This window comes from Panthera onca, chromosome D2, assembly GCF_046562875.1.
Source record: "Panthera onca isolate mPanOnc1 chromosome D2, mPanOnc1 haplotype 2, whole genome shotgun sequence".
Lineage (NCBI taxonomy): Eukaryota > Metazoa > Chordata > Mammalia > Carnivora > Felidae > Panthera > Panthera onca.
The window spans coordinates 56,415,787-56,432,336 of NC_138349.1; positions in this window are offsets into that span (position 1 = coordinate 56,415,787).

Sequence of the window (16,550 nt, forward strand, 5' to 3'; positions counted from 1 at the left end):
AGCTCAACCTTGGAAGTTCTATGGCTTTGCCTATGTCAAGGAAGGAGGCACTTTCCAGGGGAAAGAAAAGGTGGGATACTCGTTTACATCTGTATAAAACGAAGTGTGTGATTACAGCGTGCATCCCTCCTTGATCTCGCTTTTGATGATAGATACTGGGATGTTCTGAGATGAACAGGGAGATCTTTCTGGCCAAAGGTTGGGTTGGAATATGGAATGAAATGAAGTAAATAAGGTTGACACCAGGGTTCAATTTTGAAATTGAAGAGACAGGGAAGTATCATCTGTTTTTTAATTCATCTTGACAGGCAGCCTGGAGTACAGGAAGGAGCTCTTCCATTAACAACTGTGTGACCCCAGGCAAGGTAGTCACACTCTCTGGGCCTCATTCATATTAACACCTTTACCTCACTGAGTAGTCCTGTGAGCGAAGCATATAAGGTGTTTAACAAATAATTGTCTCCTGGGAAGGTCGTATTGAAATTAATGGAGGTTTATTATTTTCCTCTTGGGAGCTCCCGTGTCTTCGTTCCCCACATGGAAGGTATCATAGCCACCTGTCCTGATTTCAGAAACCCCACAAAACTGCTTTCGTGGGGCTTTTGAAATGAAACGTGTGTGTGTGTGCACGTGGTTGTGTGTGCGCATGAATGGCTAGATATTATCACCTCTAGAATACCCTAAAAAACACACACACACACACAAACCCTCAACTAATTTTTTCACACCCTTTCGAAAAACTTGCTCTTTTTTGTGTGTAACAGCTTTATTGAGATATAATAGTTTACCATAAAATTCAGCCCTTTAAAGCTGATTCAGTGGTTTTTAGTATAGTCACAAAATCATTCACCTATCATCACCACTGTCTAACGTCGGAACATTTTTTCACCCCAAAAAGATATCCAGGATGCATTAGCGGTCGCTCATATTTACCTCCAACCTCCTCAGCCCTAGGCAATCACTACGGTATCACTACTAGGTTTCCCTATTGGGACATTTCATATAAATGAAATCAGAGATCATGTAGCCTTTTGCAACTGGTTTCTTCCATTTAGCGTGTTTGAAAAAAAAATTTGTTGTCAATGTTTATTTGTTTTTGACAGAGAGAGAAAGAGAAGGAGCATGAGCGGGGGAGGGGCAGAGAGCGAGGGAGACACAGAATCCGAAGCAGGCTCCAGGCTCGGAGCCCTCAGTACAAAGCCCGATGCTGGGCTCGAACTCACAGACCGCGAGATGGTGACCTGAGCCGAAGTCGGACGCTCAACCGACTGAGCCACCCAGGTGCCCCTTTAGCATGTTTTTAAAGTTCAACTTTGGGTAGCATATATCAGTACTTTGTTCCTTCTTTTTTTAGACTCTTTTTTTTTAAATGTTTATTTATTTTTGAGAGAGTGGCAAGAAGGGGAGAGGCAGAGAGAGGGGAACAGAGGATTTAAAGTGGGCTCTGCACTAACAGCAATGAGCCTGATGCGGGGATTGAACTCATGAACCCTGAGATCATGACCTGAGCCGAAGTTGGATGCTCAACCGACTGAGCCTTCCAGGTGCCCCAGTACTTTGTTCTTTTTAATGACTGATACTGTTCCGTTGCATGGATATACCTACCACATTTTGTTTATCCATTCATGAGTTGATGGAAATTTAGTTTGTTTCGATTTGGGGGCTGTTAGGATCACACTGCTATGAACATTTGTGTGCAAGTTTCGTGTGAGTATATGTTTTCAGTTCTCTTGGGTGTACACCCAGGAATGGAATTGCGGGCTCATATTGTAACTCTAGACGTAACCATCTGGGGAACTGCCAGGCTGTTTTCCAGAGTGGCTGTACCATTTCACATTCCCACCAACGATGTATGAAGGTTCCAATTTCTCCACATCTTTGCCAATACTTGTTATTATCTGTCTTCTTGATTATAGCCATCCCAGTGGGTGTGAAGAGGTATCTTATTATGGTTTTGATTTGCATTTCCCTGGTGACTAATGACGTTGCGCATCTTTTCATGTTCCTATTGATGCTCCAAAGTATATCTTCTTTGGGGAAATATCTCTTCATATAATTTGGCCATTTTAAAATTGGGTCGTCTTTTTATTGAATTTTACATGTTCTTTATAAACATTCCCAAAACTGCAACCTTATCAGACAGATGATTTGCAAATAATTTCTCTCATTCTGTGGGTTCTTTTCACTTTTTTTGATGGTTTCCTTGGAAGCACAAAAGTTGTTAATTTCAGTAAAGTCCTGTTTATTGATTTTTTTCCCCCTTTAGTTGCTTGTGCATTTGGTTTCCTAAGAAACCATTGCTTAATCCAAGACCACAAAAATTCATGCTTGTATTTCTTTCTAAGAGTTTTGTACTTTTAGCTCTTACTTCTGGGTCTTTGCTCCATTATAACTTAATTTTTATATATGGAGTGAGGTAGGGGTTCGACTGGCACCATTTGTTGAAAAGGTTATTCTTTCCCTGTTGAATTGTCTTGACAAAAATCTGCTTCTTAAACTAGCATTCTGTGGGGAAACGTACTTCCGAATGAGGAACTTGAGGAAGTGGGACCATTGTAGGTTGGCAGAGTACTTTTAGAATCAACAGAGCAATGACTGTCACCACAACTCACGTCCAGTGTCTCACTCTTTCGAGTAATTTATGTATACCACTGCTTCGTGTATTCCTGACAACAACCCTATACAGTAGCCTCCATTATTGTATCCGTTTTACAGATGGGGAACTGAGGCTCAAAGAAGTGGAATAACTTGCTGTATTAGTTATATATTGCTGTGTCACAAATTACTCCAAAACTTGTGCTTAAAATTATGCATATTTATTTTTTTAATGTTTATTTATTTTTGAGAGAGAGAGAGAGAGAGAGAGACTGAGTAGGGGAGGGGCAGAGAGAGAGGGAGATGCACAGTCCGAAGCAGGCTCCAGGCTCCCAACTGTCAGCATAGAGTCTGACACGGGGCTCGAACCCACGAACTGCGAGATCATGACCTGAGCCAACGTTGGACGCTCAACTGACTAAGCCACCCAGGCACCCCAACAATGCATATTTATTATCTGTCAGTCTTTGAGGGTCAGGAACGTGAAAGCCACTCTCTCATGAGGTTGCAAATGAGGATGCTTGCCAGGTCTGTAAGTATCTGAAGGCTTGACCGGGGTCAGAGGATTTACTTCCAAGCTCATTCACATGGCCAGAGGCAAGAGGCCTCAGTTCCTCACCATGTGGACCTCTCCAGTGTTGCTCGTGTGTCCTCATGACATAGCAGTTGGCTTCTCCCTGAGTGATTGAACTGAGAGGGAATAGGGAATGAGTTACAGTGAATCTCATGACCTGACCTTGGAAATCACGTATCCTACCGTTACGTCTGCCACATTCTGTTCATTAGAATCAAGTCACTCAGTAAGGCCAGCATTCTCTGGGGAGGGAATTAGGCTCTACCTTTTGAAGGGTGACATATCCAAGGATTTGTAGACATATTTTAAAACTGTGACACTTGCCCAAGCTCACAAAGATTATAAGTGCTTTAACAAGAGAAACCCACTGTGCAAGCACTGCTAAATCCCTGCTCGCACCACACTTGTTAATGTCCCCTTGGCCAAAGCAAGTCACGTGGCCAAGCCCACAAGCAATGGGGAAGAGGACAAGAGTCTCTCAACTAGGAGTTAGAGTTCACTGGGGGCCAGCAATATAATAGCCTAGATAATGCACTGTCTTTTATCTCCCTGAAATGTTGGAGTCTTCTGGAATTGTCTTTTCCAACTTGCATTGTCTCTATTTCCTTGGGTTTACTTTCTCTGCCTGTTTTTAAGCCCCCCTTTTTCAGGTTAGAAACATTCCTCACATGTCTGATGATCTTTGGCTCTCCATTCATGAGGGACTAAAATACTTAAGGAAGCTCTGGGGTGGAGAGTGGAGCTTGTCTCAGAAGGAGATTCTTTGTATGGTAATCAGACCCAGACCTGCTATCTCATAGGAGGGGGGGGGGGGTGGATCCCCAAACGTCAGTATCTATAGATGTTTTCTCTTCTGCTGGTCAGTGTTCCCCAAAAAAGCAGCCTCCATATTCCTGCCAGGGGAATGGAAGTCCGGGCCTGGGTTCTGAAAACCAAGCTGGGGCCAGGCAGGGAGTAGGGACTCTCTCCATTCAGAATGCAGACTTTCACTTGCTTTCAGTACAGCGCCTTCCCTAGGCCACAAGGCCACGCCTGGAGTATGTCTCTGAAGACCCAGGTGTCCCCCAGACCTCCTGTATCTATTGTTCAACCTCTCTCAGAGGTAAACCTCCCATCATCTGTGGGTATCACGGAGGGAAAGGTGCTTGGCTGGGCAGGATAGTGAAAGAGATTTGGGGGTCCCAGCTGTTCCTTTTAAAGACTCTAAGCCAGTCCTTCTCTGTCCAACACCACCTTGCTCTCCAACTTCCAGAATGTTGTAACTATCATGGGTCCTCTGCCGTATCCTTTCCTGACTTCTTAGTCCTTATGGATTTAAGCTTTAAAAAAAAAAAAAAAAAAAAAATTCCTCTTCTCTCATTTAAGGGGGAATCTAATGGGAAAACATGTAAATAGCTAAACACATATGTTTACCTGGTTTCATTTAAAGAACACAACAGGTTTTTATCTTTTTAAATGTTCATTTGTGAGAGAGAGAGCAAGCAGGGGAGGGGCTGAGAGAGAGAGAGAGAGCAAGCAGGGGAGGTGGGGGGAACCGAGGACAACATATGTTTTTAAACAGCCTATCAGTTAGGAGTCAGTTGTAGTAACAGAAGAGGTTTATTCAGAATAGCAGGTGCTTAAAACAAATTTCATGCACTAGAAGAATGGTTTCCAGGCTAGGCCTCCAGGGATGACCCTCAGAACCCTGCAGAAGTGACCCTCCAGGAGAGCTGCTACCCAGACCAGAGTCAGGAAACTGGGGAGTAAGCAGCTGCTGTCCCAGCTGCCAGCCCCACCTTAGCCACGATGAGGGATCCGAGAGCTGCCGTCAGACCGTTGGCCTCAAAGCCACACAGAGCTCACTAGATCCATCCAGAAAATGGATGCCTGGAGCAACAAAGCCGCTCCCCCCTCTACTTAACTCCGTTCTGAATTCAAGTCTTGTGTGAAGGCGTCTGACTGGTGGAACCCCAACCCCTGACACGCATCTGGGGGGGCTTGCCATCTTTTAGCTTTCCAGCCCCTGCAGTGCAAGAAGGCACAGCGGAAAGAAGTTAGAACAGGTGTTGAGTGTACCAATCTACCTATCCACCACAAAGGGTAAGAAAATGTGGATATCTGTTTTGTAACTGGACACTAGGATTCATTCCCTTGTTCTTCTCACCTTACCTAGCTTCCTTCCTCCTAGCCTTGAGTTAAGGATTAAACTCCAGGGGCGCCTGGGTGGCCCAGTCAGCTAAACAATAGGCTCTTGATTTCAGCTCAGGTCATGATTTGATGGTTCGTGGGATCAGGCTCCGCTTTGGACTCTGCTTTGATAGCACAGAGCCTGCTTGGGATTCTCTCTCTCCCTGTCTCTGCCCTTCCCTCACTCGCGTGCATGCTTGCACACACACTCTCTCTCTCTCTCTCTCAAAATAAATAAATAAACTTAAAAAAAGGGGGGGGGGATTAAACTCCAGAAGCGTCCCCTCTTGCCTTTGGTCGGGGGTTAGCAAACTTGGAGAGTAAATACTTTAGGATTTGCAGGCTAGATGGGCTCTGTCACAAGTATTTGACTTTATTGCTATGGTGAGAGGGAAGCCCTAGACAACATGTGCACAAATGAGTGTAGATCCAGTAAGACTTTCTTCACAGAAGCAGGCAGCCAGCCGGATTTGGCCTGCGGGCCATAGTTTGCAGACCCCCGTGTTTGCTGTTACTGTCTGTTGACTCAACAAATCCTTACTGAGCATCTACTATGTGTCAGGTGCTTTCTGGAGGAGGGGATATAGCAGTAAACAAGGCAGAGACGCCCCATGTCCCATAGAGTGAACATCCTACCAGGAGTGGTGGTCTCCTCCCCCACCCCTTCCCTGCCTAACACACACTTTTATTTAACACTCCATTTAAATGTTTTTTTTTTTTTTTACTGTTTATTTGTTTTTGACGGGAGGGCAGGGAGGGGCAGAGAGAGAGGGAGGCACAGAATCCAAAGCAGGCTCCAGGCTCTGTGCTGCCAGCACAGAGCCCAACACAGGGCTCAAACTCACGAACCCTGAGATCAAGACCTGAGCCGAAGTCGGATGCTCAACTGCCTGAGCCCCTTTAATACTCCATTTAGGCCGACCTTCCTGGACTTTCCTCTCCCCAGCCAGGGTTGGCACCCTGCCTCTGAGCTCTGGCAGGTCCCTGTGCACACTGAGGTCACTTGTACCGACCTTGTGCAGGAGCATTGTCTGCTTCTGTATCTGGTCCCCTGCAGAACTGCTAACTCTACGAGGATGAGAACGTCCTTGCCTCAAATCCCGCGGGGCCTGGCTCAGAAGCAGCCTGTGGTCCGTATGTGCTGAACTGACTTGAAAAACCTTTTGTGGAAGCCGAGAGATAAAACAGCAGACATAGTTGTGGGCACATTGGTCTGGCGTGGCCCTATTCAGATGAGAACTTTTGTTTCTCAGTTGAGCGATGGTGTAATTGACATGCTCCCTTCTCAAGTATGCTTGCTTATGAGTTTGGTCAAATGTTTCCATTCTTGTGAACACCACCACAATCAAATGTAGAATATTTCTTCATACCCAGAAGTACCCCTGAACCTTTTTGCAATCAACCATGCCCCTGTCAAAGCCCAAACCCCAGGCAATCACTGATCTGCTTCCTATGGCTGCTGATTAACTGTGTTCTCAAACTTTATATACGTGGAATCATACCGTATGTATTATTTAATGTCTCGCTTCTTCATGCAGCACAATGTTTTGCTTGTATGAGTAGTCCGTTCCTTTTTATGGCAGAGTAATAGTCCACTTATGGACATACCACAGTCTGTTTGTCAGATGAGAATTTAAAGATATCTCTGCCTCTTCCCCCAGAGCCTACCATGGGGGACTAGGAGAGTCTCATGTGGCCTCAAATGTACTAGTTAGGTATTATCTCTGAATGAGGTTATCTAGATAGTTGGGATTGGAAAGCTGCAGTGCAGTTGTGACACCCCCCCCCCCCCCCCCGCCGCTGGCCAGACACTGGACCCCTAGGTCCATACCTGAGTTACTGCCATTGAGCATGCAAATTATTAATGAAACATGCAAAATATACCACATTTCGGCAGCTCTTTCTTGGAATGTTTAACATTTGATAATATAATTGAAGTTGCAAAAAAAAAAAAAAAAAAAAATGGAAATGGCCTGCGTGTCTCTGACCCAGGGATACCCTCCCTGTAGTCTCTTATTGTGGTTAGCCACCGTGGCTTTCCAAAACTCATTCCTTCTCCCTACATTTATCTGGTGCCTCTGTTCCCTCTAGTTCTGTCTTTCCCAAGGGTGGAGGGAGGCTGGCCCCACCTCCTGTAATGAGGCCATCCACACAAGATCTGTATCACCATAAAGATAATCACCCCTTATCTTTGGATAACACTTTTCCGCTTTACAAAGCACTTTTGGACCATTATTTCACTTAAGCTGAGCCACAGCCCTGCGATGGAGGCAAGCTGCTTATTATTCTCACCTACGTTTTACAGATAAAGAAACTGAGGCTCAAAGAGGTTATGACTTCTCTGAGAGGCCAGGGAGCTGGGACTAGCGTTCCCGCTTCTGGCTGGCCATCATGTGCATTTTCTCCTGCCCCTGTGGCTTCCTGCATTGTAAAGAGGGCAAGATGTCCCTTGGGTTCCCATTCTTTATCGTCACATTTCTGAATTCACTGGGCAATGAACAGCATCCATTTCCCGAGCTCCTGCAACATAAGAGACAGAATGTGTTCAGACGGTGATAACGATCATAGATAATTTTGTAGGCATGCAGGCTGAGTCAGGTGCTGTACTAGGCCTTCTAGGGATCTTATCTCTGTATTCCCAACTGCCATACAAGGTAGATATTATTATGCATGTTTTCCAGATGAGGGAGCAGCCTTAGAGAAGCTAACTTGCCCAAGGTCACCTGCTATATTTCTAGAAATTCTCTAGCCTCTTGCCGCGGTTGGGAACAGTCTATTGTGCCTAGGCTTTGACATGCCTTGATTCAAATGCTGGCTTTCCCCCCTGCTTCTTATATGATCATGAACTTTGAAGCTATTCTGTCATCTGAAAGATGGGAGGACGAACCCCTCATTCACAGAGTGCCAAGGCCCAGTCTCCCGTTAGAGGCTCTCAGGTCACTGTATGCCCCGCCTGCACATGACCTGTCCAGGTGTAGTTGTGTGATCAATTACTATGTGCCCCTCCGCTAGACTGTAAGATCCATGAAAGCAGTCTATCATGGTCTCCACTTCTCCCCACAGACTAGGAAAGCGGATAATGGCATCCTAAAAACTCACTTTTGTCATGACTTATCTGGACAACGGAAGCTAACCTTGTATGTCGGGGCATCCTTGGTGGGAATAATATGTCCGTACAGCAGTCACACTGAGCCACCCCCAGGGCTTGGCATGAGTGTGTTTCTCTTGGAAGTTTCAGACTCCTTCCTTCTTTCAGAAGAACATTTTGTATTTTGATCACCAGGCAACTCTCTTAACAATGTCCTCCCTTTGAGTTTCTGCTTTGAGGATGGAAAACACAGGGGGAGAAAAGAGGGACAGGTCAAGTGAAGGGAGCTTCAGTTTGGCAGTTCGGGAAGGCCCACGCAATGCCAAATAGCCTGCTCCCATAATAGATAAATGGGCAAGTATGTGGCACGAGGTGCTGGATGTGTCCCCTCTGCCCCCAATCCATATGTTGAAGTTCTAACCTCAGGCACATGTTGTATTTGGAGATGGGGTGACTATCCTTGGAGATGAGACCTAGAAGGAGGTAACCAAGGTTAAAAGAGGTCATAAGGGTAAGGCTTTAATCCATAGGGCTGGTGCCTTTATAAGAGGAGGAAGAGATACCAGAACTTTCTCTCTGCTATGTGAGGATAGAGTGAGAAGGTGTCCATCTACTGTCAGGAAGAGAGACCTCACCAGAAACCAAATCAACTGGCACCTTCCTCTTGAACTTCCCAGCTTCCAGGACTATAAAACAACAGATTTCTGTTGTTTCAGCCCGCCAATCTAGGATATTTTTGTTATGGAAAGCTGAGAAGATTAAGACATGGAGTTATCCAGAAGGCTCTATTCTATGTTGTAAAAATAACGTTGAGGAGCCTCAGAATTTAGTCTTGTGTTCTCCTGTATCTTCGACGGGATTTTTCCTGTCTCCTCTGGTTTTTCTGGCATCAAAGTTTAAACATGCCCAGGTCTCTACAGCTTTAAACACCCCTCTCTGGGGCCCAAGGCCCTTCCTCGCTATGGCCATGTTTTCCTCCCTACCTACCAGCCAAGCTTCCGGATTGTCTACACTTGCTGGCTTATCATGCTGTCATTTCCGTTTATTCACTCTTCAGTCGCCTCAGTGAGGCCTCCACCCTGCAGTAGCTCAGAAGCTGCTTTGATGTCCCATCCAGCAGACACGTTTTGGTCCCCGTCTGACTGTTCTCTTTTTCTCCGCCCTTTCTCCTCCTTTGAGTTTCTGGACACTGGTCCCTTCTGCTTCCTTCTGTCCCTTCCTGGAGTCTCCTTTGCGGTCTTTATCTGCCATCTGTTACTCTTCTGCCCTCATGGAAATGTTGATGTTCTCCAGGTTTTGTCCTTGGTCCCCTTCCCTTCTCACCCCATACCTCTGTCCATTAAGCTCCCCCAACTCCTTTATGCTCTAAGCATCCACCGCGGGCTGCCAAACCTATGGCTTCCGTCCAGATTCCTCACTGAACTCCCGGCCCAGATATCTAACTGCTGCCTCGGTGTCCCTCAGGCACCTCTAACTGTACATCTTGTGAGTCGAGCCTGCTGTCTGCCCCCTCCTCCCTCTCCACATCCTCCCCGCTCCCGCCTGCCCTTTCCCGGAACATGAGACCATCATCTTCTGCTCACTCCGGCCAGAGACTAAAGGTCAGACTCCAATTCCACTTTTCCTCACTCCTCAGCTCTAGTCAGTCCCATGACCTACCTTTTCTGCCTCCTAAATGTTCAGGTTCATCCACGCATTTCTATCTCCTCTGCCTCTTAATCCAATATGGAGAGCCTGAAAGACTCTGACATGCCTGTTGCCTCCGTATGGCATTATTTTAACAGCCAAAGGGAAAGGTGCAATAGAGGTACCGAGGAAGAGGTCTTTACTCCTTCTAAAGCTGCAGGAGAGAAGTGGATTGTAGGGTTTAGTGGATTTTTAATGAACTCTGCGTCATTGGAGGCACTCAGGGCAAGGATACTGTAGTGTGGTCTACTGCTTTGCGTGTGACATGGGGCTGGACCAGAGGTGGCACTCTGGTGACCACGTCTGGCTCACAGATGCATTCCGTTTGGCTCATACACGGTTCAAAGTTGTTAATGAGTTTCCAATATTAAAAAGCTGGAGAGTTCAACATAAGAAAACGGATGTCTAGCTTTTCTGGAAAAATCAGGTTTAGCAATTCTGGGCCCAGAGCGCAGGATCCAGACGGGTTGCTGACTGAGAGCTGCTGCATCCAGTGGCCTGTTCTCCACGGTCTTCACCTGCGGCTTTGCCTACTCATGCTACTGCCTGGACTCTAGAAGCATCCGAGTTTATTAAACCTGAGCTAGGTGTTCTCCAGTGTCCATCCAGCCTCTGCTTTTACACTATCATATGTCAGCAACGGAGGAAGTTCCCTTGGGATTTTCTCTAGATTCCGCTATGTCACCAATCCCGGAAAAGCCCCTTCCCTACTCGCCGCAGTAAGAAGCGTTGCTGGACCTGTCTGCTTTTTCCTCTGCCTCCACTTCCCTTTCCTGTCCACCCCACTCGTCTTACTGCTTCGGATACGCTTGTGGTTCAGCTCTTCGGTTCTCTGCGGCCCATTTGGTTCCAATATTGCATCTCTTCAAAGCCCAGCCTCTTCAGGCATTTCGGTAGAGGATGTGTGCCCGTGTCTCGCCATTGCTCTGGAAGTCACATGACTTGTAGAATAAGACATGGGAAGAGAGGTGAATGGGAAGTTCTCATATAAAGGTTCTGAATGCCCCCTAACAGATGCAGAGGAACTAACAGCTGTCCAGGGAGATGCTGGGCTGGTTAGAAATGCTTTCAGCTGCAGATAAGAGGAAAATGTCCTCAAAATCCTGAATAAAAGCCATGTAAGCAGGTGTCCAGAGCCTTGAGGTTGCTGGAGTTGGTTCAGGGCCCCTGTCACAGTCAGAGAACTATCGTAGTCACATTCAAGGCAGGAAGAAAGTTGTCTAATCAGGAAAGTAAGTACTTTCCCGAATACCCCCAGTTGATTTCTGTTTTTATTCCACTGCTGTCACGGGTGTCCTTCCAAAAAGGATACGTTGGTATTCTAAGCATCAGTACCTCCGAAAGTGACCTTTTTTGGGGATTGCATCTTTAAAGAATCAGCCAAGGTAAAAAGACGTTGTTAGAGTTGGTCCTAATCCAATAAGACCGGTGTCTGTGTAAACACCAGGGAAATTTGGACAGAGACAGGCACGCACAGAGGCAAGGCCACGTAAAGAAACAATGGAAGAAGGTGGCCATCTACAGGCCGAGGAGAGAGGCCTGGAGCAGAGCCTCCCCTCAACCCTCGAAAGGAACCCGTCCTACCAACACTCTGCAGGTCTGTGAGACAAGAAATGTCCACTGGTTAAGCTACCCAGTCTGTGGTACCATGTTATGGCGGCTCTAAGACAGTAGGGTCAGGCAGACCATGACACATGGCTTCCTCTGGTTTCAAGAGAGACAGAGAAAGCAAGTATTTCATTGACATAGTGCTGCCCCAAACAAAATGGGATTCAATTGACTGAGAAGAAAGAAGGCAGCAGAATTTGGAATGGCCACCAATTGCATCAGCCAATATCCCGGGGAGTCAGAGACAAGAAAAGCTGATCCATAAGAAAGAGTGCAGAGAAAGGATGCATTTCCTGGTCTGTTGATAAACAAACAGTTGGTTAATAAACACTCCCTAAGCACGTAGGGTCTCCAGCCCTGTGCCATTTAGAGGCTACTTCCACAATCAGTCTCTGCCCTTCCCTCAAGTAGCTTGCAAGTAGACTATAAGTAGCTTGTAAGATAAACACAAAATCTGTATCTATGGATCATATTTTCTTGGGCCCCAGTAGTCTGAGCATGAAAAACAAGGCTTATTCCTTTTTTAAAGTTGATTTATTTATTTTGAGAGAGAGTGGGAGAGTGAGCACGAGCAGGGGGGTGCAGAGAGGGAGGGAGAAAAAGAATCCCAAGCAGGCTCCGCACTATCAGCATGGAGCCTGACATGGGCTTGAACCCAGGAACCGTGAGATCATGACCTGAGCTGAAATCAAGGGCCAGACACCCAACCAACTTAGCCCAGCACCCCAGCATTTATTTCTTTGGCTTAGTCCCCACCTACTGAATTGTAGGAACCCCTACCTCAAACCTCCCTCTGGTAGAGACACTGGTTGTTCCCCAGTATCCCTTTTCAGCTTCTTCTTTTTCATAATAAAATTCACAAGTTTTAGTTCAGCATATGACCCCTCAGCCATGGACTGTCTTTACCCCAGCCTCCCATGCAGTGAGGTGTGGTCACATGACCAAGCCAGGGCCATGGGATGCGAACAAAAGCGATGCATGAAACATTCGGGTCATCTCCTTAAAGGCACAGTGGCTTGCTCCGGACATTTTCTTTTCTCATTCCTGCCAGCTCAGAAATGTTCTAACTCCAGGAGCAGCCTGGGACCCAGAGGTGGAAGGAGCGTATTGAGGATGACACAGGAACCGGCCATCTGGTTTTTAGATGACCTTTGGAGCAGGCCTGTCAACCTTCCGTAGATCACCGGTTTCAGGAGAGAGAGAAACAAGTATTTTATTTCAGTGGAAGTATTTTTGGGTCTTTCTTAACAGCAGCCTAGCTGTACCCTACTTGATGTACCCCCTGAGAATAAAGTGGGGGCATCCCATGTGTACTTGCAGACATAGTACCTTTAATGCAGTGTGCAGTGTGTGTGTATGTGTTGGGGGGGGGGGGTGTGCTCTCATTGTGACATGTCTTACATGTGCTTTGTTCCCAAGTCACATTGCAGGCCTGTCTCTGGCTTTCGGTTTCTCACTAGGACCCAGGAGTTAGGGGCGGGGCTAGGGCAAGGCCGCACCTAAAGAGGCACTTTGAGGCTGTGCAAGTGTGGGATTGGCAGTGGAGAGTGAGTGGCTCCTTAAATTCTGTACCCTGGGGGCCTCTGGCACCACTCCCCAGTCTAGGACTGCCAGAAGCTATAGCTTCATTGGGGCCACCCTCTTTGTCTCTGAGGGTTCTTCTCCCGTCACATGCTTTCGACCAGGGCCTTGGACTGGTGAAACTGCCTCCTGAGCTCCAGCCCTGGTCTGTCTCTGGACCTCCTGACTCTATCTCCAAGACCTTGTTGGACAGCTCCCAATGGATGTCCTTCTCAATGTCCCCTGAATCTCCCTCATCTTTATTTACCCCTAGACCGCATGTCCTTTGTTCTGTACAGGGCATAGCCTGGTCCCCCACACCTCAGCCCTCGCCCACACATTTTTCTCCTTCATCTCCACATCCTTACCAAGTGCTGCCCAGTCTCTCTTGAAAGCATCTCCTGAATCTGTCCCTTTTCTGTTCTCTCGACAGCTCCCTTACGTCAGGTCCTTGTCTTCCTCACGTGGACCACCATCTCACATGGGCCCTTCCAGAGTTTGGTCACTATACAAGCAGACTGTGGAGTTGGGCTACCAGAGGTTGAATTTGAATTCTACCACCCTGTGACCTCGGACAAGCTCTTTAACCGCTCTGTGCCTTAGTTTCCTCCTCTTTACTTATTTATTTCTTTTTGGTTTTGCTCACGATGACTTTAAATTTTTTTTTTTAATTTTTATTATGATTATTTTTAAAAATTGAAATCCAAGTTAGTTAACCTATAGTGTAATAATGATTTCAGGAAGAGAATTTAATGATTCATCACTTACATATACCCCCACCCAACAACCCGCCAGCAACCCTCAGTTTGTTCTCTGTATTAAGAGTCTCTTATGGTTTGTCTCCCTCTCTGTTTTTATCTTATCTTTGCTTCCCTTCCACTTGTTCATCAGTTTTGCGTCTTACATTCCACATATGAGTGAAATCATAGGATATTTGTCTTTCTCTGACTTATTTTGCTTAGCATAATACACTTTAGGTCCATCCATGTTGTTGCAAATGGTAAGATTTCATTATATATATGTATATTTTGTATATATATGGGTATATATATATATGTGTGTGTGTGTATATATATATATATATATATATATATATATATATATATATAACATTTAGATGTTATGTATCTATATATCTCTATCTCTCTCTCTATATATATACCCAGCACATTTTCTTTATCCGTTCATCAGCCTGTGGACATTTGGGCTCTTTGCATAATTTGGCTATTGTTGATAGTGCTGCTGTAAACATTGGGATGCATATGCCCCTTCAAATCAGCATTTTTGTGTCCTCTGGATAAATACCTAGTAGTGCAATTGCTGGGTCATAGGGTAGTTCTATTTGTAACCTTTTGAGGAACCTCCATACTGTTTTCCAGAGTGGTTACACCAGTTTGCATTCCCACCAGCGGTGCAAAAGGGTTCCTCTTTCTCTGCATCCTTGCAAACATCTGTTGTGTCCTGAGTTATGAATGTTAGCCATTCTGATTGGTATGAGGTGGTTACCTCATTGTGGTTTTGATTTATATTTCCATGATGATGAGTGATGTTGAGCATTTTTTCATGTGTCTGTTGGCCATCTGGATGTCTTGTTTGGAAAAGTGTCTATTCATGTCTTCTCATTTCTTCACTGGATTATTTGTTTTTTGGGTGTTGAGTTTGATAAGTTCTTTATAGATTTTGGATACTAACCCCTGATATGTCGTTTGCAAATATCTTCTCTCGTTCCGTTGGTTGCCTTTTAGTTTTGTTGATTGTTTCCTTCGCTGTGCAGAAGGTTCTTATCTTGATGAGGTTCCAATAATTCATTTTTGCTTTTGTTAGTTACCCTTGCCTCTAGAGACACATCATGTAAGAAGTTGCTGCAGCCAAGGTCACAGAGGTTGTTGCCTGTTTTCTCCTCTAGGATTTTGATGGCTTCTATCTTACATTTAGGTCTTTCATTCATTTTGAGTTTATTTTTTTGTATGGTGTAAGAAAGTGGTCCAGTGTCATTTTTCTGCATGTTACTGTCCAGTTTTCCCAACACCATTTGCGGAAGAGACTGTCTTTATTCCATTGGATATGTTTTCCTGCTTTGTGGAAGGTTAGTTGGCCATACATTTGTGGGTCCATTTCTGGGTCCTCTGATGTGTTCCGTTGATCTGAGTGTCTGTTCTTGTGCCAGTGCCATACTGTCTTGATGATTACTGCTTTGTAATACAGCTTGAAGTCCAGGACTGTGATGCCTCCTGCTTTGGTTTTCTTTTTCAAGATTTCTTTTGGCTGTTTGGGGTCTTTTCTGGTTCCGTACAAATTTTAGAATTATTTTTTCTAGCTCTGTGAAGAATGCTGGGGTTATTTTGATAGGGATTACAGTTTCCTCATCTTTAAAATGGGGCTGCTAACAGGTGTGTGTGTGTGTGTGTGTGTGTGTGTGTGTGTGTGTGTGTGTTTAAGACGGAATAGATAACACAGAGTGCCTGGTGGAAAAAGTGACATTTTAGGTATAAACTGTTTAGGTCTAAACTATATCCCATTTAGGTATAAGCTGTTGTTGTTGTTGTTGTTGTTATTTCACATCATCCCACGCTCTGTTCCTTCCTCCCAGAGTGCCTCTCTAATCAGGTCACTACCTTACTTGTAGGTTTTAAAGCTTTCCGTTACGTGCTGTGGGGGGATGGTTGCAGTTACCGTTGCAATGTGTTTACTCCTCTCTGTATCTACTCCCTTAGTGGCCCTTCCATATTGTCTCTGTGCTTGGCCATGTTTTGGCTAATGAGGTAATGAAAAGTTTGTGCCACTAGGCAGAGGCTTGAAAGGTGCTTTCACCATGGGCTTGTCTTTTAGATTGAGCTGGTCCCCTGGGTCCTAAGAGACCACGTAGAGCAAAGGTCCCAGTCTGTCCTCACTGAGGCCCCTCCACCAACAGCCTACCAACTGCATGGATAACGGGAGTCAGGCTGTTCTAGACCATTGGCCCCAGCCAGGTGCCAGCTGACTGCAGAGATCAGCCCAGCCAGTTCAGACCAGAACTGTCCAGCTGACCTACAGAACTGTAAGGAATAATACATGTCTGTTGTTGTAAGCTGCTAAATTTCAGGGTGGTTTATTGTAAAGCAAAAGCTAACTGAAACACCCAGGAAATCAAGTATCACCTTGTCATCCCAAGAGCAAAGGTTCTCGTGATGACTCAACATACATTTGCATGCCATTCCCACGACCCCTTATCCTCGAGGCCTCAGTTGGAGGTGAGCACTTGGGTGTTCCCAGAATACTTTCTGCCTCCTG